The following is a 3,219-nucleotide window of genomic DNA, read 5'->3' as shown; positions in this document are numbered from 1 at the left end:
GTATGACGTCAATTCCGGCAACTTTATCTACTAACGGTGAAGACACACAAATTCTGTCGATCCTACTTTGCGATCTGCTACTAACATAGGTATATCTGTCTGTAGTGGGATACTTTAACTCCCATGCGTCTTTCCATTTCATATTGTTTACTAGTCCTTCAAATTCCTTAGATTTATTACCGTTGGGCCGTTGGTCCTTAGCGTTCAGCACGCAGTTACAGTCCCCACCAATCAAAACATCGACAGGATTATCTTTGAGTAAAACTAGCAGATCACGTTTATAAAACAGTCCCATTTCTTCTCTTGTATTACTACCAGACGGTGGATAAATATTTATAGAAGTTGTATTAAAAATTTTACACCTAATACCTCTCCCAGAGTCTGCAAAAGAGGTATCTTTGGTCTCAATTCAGTCTCTGACAAGGATCGCTGTACCACAGCTGTAGAGAGTGTCTTTGTAGCCGGGGACATCCCTAATAGCTACTTCTTGCAACAACGCTATGTCAGTGTCTGGCTGATATAAGAAGTGTTTGAGAAGGCGACTTCGTCATTTTGGATTTTGTTGGTGTTTAACGTTCGTCACATTATAAATTTGTTCCATCAGCAGGTGCCAATAATCTAGAGTGATGACAACATAGTTCTTTCTTCTCAATTTTGTTCTCCGTTTTCTCCGTTTTATGATGTATCATTTAAATGATGTATCATTCGTTCGGAGTTGCAAGATCAAGTGGAGGACAAAAAACAGCTTTCTTCTCAGTGTCCACTTCCGTTCAACGTCGTACAAGATGTCTCGTAATTATCATTCGAATTTCATTAACAGAAAATATCTTCTTCTGAGCGTAGATTCGTCTGCATTGTCATCAACTGTCCGTTCTTCTTTATCGTCGTACCAAGGTACGCCCACATCTTAAGTACGTTGACTGAGTAAGGAAACCTCACCGCTACCCTCAGTTTGGTGTGCAGTCTCATTCGTTGAGAGTTGTTGAGCAGTCTCAAACACTGCATGGCCCGTATCTTCAACAATATCTGCTTCATTGTCCATTACTGATATTTCTTTCTGTTTGTCCTGTCCTGTAAAGTTTGCAGTTTCTCCCGTAAAGCAGGCGCCAACCTCTCAGTGGTTTGATGAGCCAATCTGCGCTTTTTAGGTTTCTTCTTCCTCACCGGGGATCCGCCTGGGGTCAAATCTGGTGATTGTCGTGTCACTCTTTTCATCATATTTGTCGTGATGGGCGCTGTTTTTCGTCACGACGTTTGTTGCCCTCGGACAGGTTGCTGACATGTCGCCTTCCCGTGGTCCGTTTTTTCCACCGCCATTAGTTGTTTCCTTCTCTCCTCTGTTCTATCCATTTCCCTGCTGATCGCGGCGTATGTTTGAGGGGATGTCTGATGTCGCGTCAGTGGCCACTACAGACGTTGCCGAAGACTCGAATTCTACGTGTTGCACATCCAAAGGGCGCTGTTTATTTTCAATCGCTGGAGCAATATTTGCCGGCGTCTGCTTCTCTGAATGATTTTCAATCTCACCTGTATTTTCACTTGCGTTTGCAGTGGGAAGACTTGAATCGTCGGGCAGTACGGACTTGATACATGTCGGCTCTGTGTTCGTTGTGGGTTCCGCCGTCGCGGCAGTCGCTTCCCCCTGCCCTGATGTTGACGGCGGCGGCGTAAGCCAAATTCAAGGTAACTGTCGGACCTGCAACAGCAGCCTCTCCAATCGGTAACCGCGGGACTCGCCGTTTGCTACATTCATTTCTGATGTGATAGGGGGGAGGGGGGGGGGGGAATTACAAAGTGCAGAAGTACGGGGCAGCCCGTCATAAATTACCACGGCGCGAAAGCCACGCACAGTTACGTATTAAGGAATGTGCCTGAGAAGTTCTACCTTGATTTGGCGAATGCCATTCAAAACAGGGAACATCTGAGACTCAGACCATTTCTCTGCAACATTCGATATTATTCTACCGTATGGCCGAAGTACTTTGTCTCTGCATAAGACAACATCACATCACATCACATCTCTCACTGTGCCATCGGAATGGTTAAACTTAAGAAAGCCACCAAATTTTTCTAGTGTGTGACGGTATGATTCGGGTAAACTAGTTTCACAAAGGCAGCGTTCGAGACAAAGGATAAATGTACACCATATATGTCATCCACAGTCATCGGAACACTCTCCATCACCCACATTTTAACTTAAAAGATTGCGGTCTGACAAAACTATCGAAAGTAAGTTTGATCGTATCTTTTCTCATCATATTATTAGTGTTCATTCCGTTTTAGAATTCGTTGTGAACAAATCCAGTCACAAGCGAAGCACTTTAAACTAACCACACAGCAGCGATAAAGCCGTTATTTAATCGCAGATGCCAGCGCTGCCGCCAACGTCCGTCCCGCAGCGCGGCTGTGACTCGAATATCACGACTGAGCTATGGCGTGCGGAGTACTTCACAAACGTGTATTTGCAGCCCATAGCGACAATCGCCTTTTTCATTTTTTTTTTCAAGATACTGAAAAATAAAGGGGAACCCGGGGATTGATACGAGGACCTCTCGATCTGCAGTCGAATGCTCTACGACTGAGCTATACCACCTTTCACGATGTTTCTATTCCCATAACTTAAGGAAAAATAGTATGCCTGGCTAAAGACGTCTAATCGAGCAAAATATTGCGTAATTATTATCTCTGTTATATATTAGCGTTGAAAGATATAAATATCTAAAATACTAGACACTTCGCGCCTGGAGAAAGTGCGAGTCGGCGCCTTCACCTTAATGTCAGAATGCGAAAATTCACTAGTAGCTTTTTTCAAGCAGGTTCTGTTCGTCCGTTCTCTGTAATCGTTTGGTATCTCATTAAATTGACATACTCGCCTATGGATTTCCTAAACGAAAATTTCACTGTGACCCCGACGTGATTTGAACACGCAACCTTCTGATCTGGAGTCAGACGCGCTACCGTTGCGCCACGGAGTCGACGCTGCTTAGGTTTTATCATGAATAGGTTCCTCGAACACTAACTGTACCGTTCAAACCTAAGAAATAATGACAGTAGGATCCACGAGAGACTCGTACCAGATGTACTTGATCTGGCGGGGTGTAACTCAGTCAGTGGTATAGTGCCTGCTTCGCGTGCAGGAAGTCGTGGGCTCAAATCCTAGCTTCTCCAATTTTTGTTCCTCCGTGCAGCAGTACATAAAAACTTTTCTTTCTGTGTGCT

At 44.4% G+C, this 3,219-nt stretch overlaps 1 non-coding gene across 1 annotated transcript; it reads right to left on the bottom strand.

Moving 5' to 3' along the window:
• Positions 1–2,903: 2,903 nt before the first annotated feature.
• On the bottom strand, positions 2,904–2,975 carry Trnaw-cca (transfer RNA tryptophan (anticodon CCA)). The gene has a single exon. It is a non-coding gene; the product is annotated as a tRNA-Trp (tRNA).
• Positions 2,976–3,219: the final 244 nt, after the last annotated feature.

Source organism: Schistocerca gregaria, chromosome 3 (genome assembly GCF_023897955.1).
Source record: "Schistocerca gregaria isolate iqSchGreg1 chromosome 3, iqSchGreg1.2, whole genome shotgun sequence".
Taxonomy (NCBI): Eukaryota; Metazoa; Arthropoda; class Insecta; order Orthoptera; family Acrididae; genus Schistocerca; species Schistocerca gregaria.
Note: the sequence above shows the minus strand (reverse complement) of the source record. Positions and strands in the feature narration are given on the sequence as shown.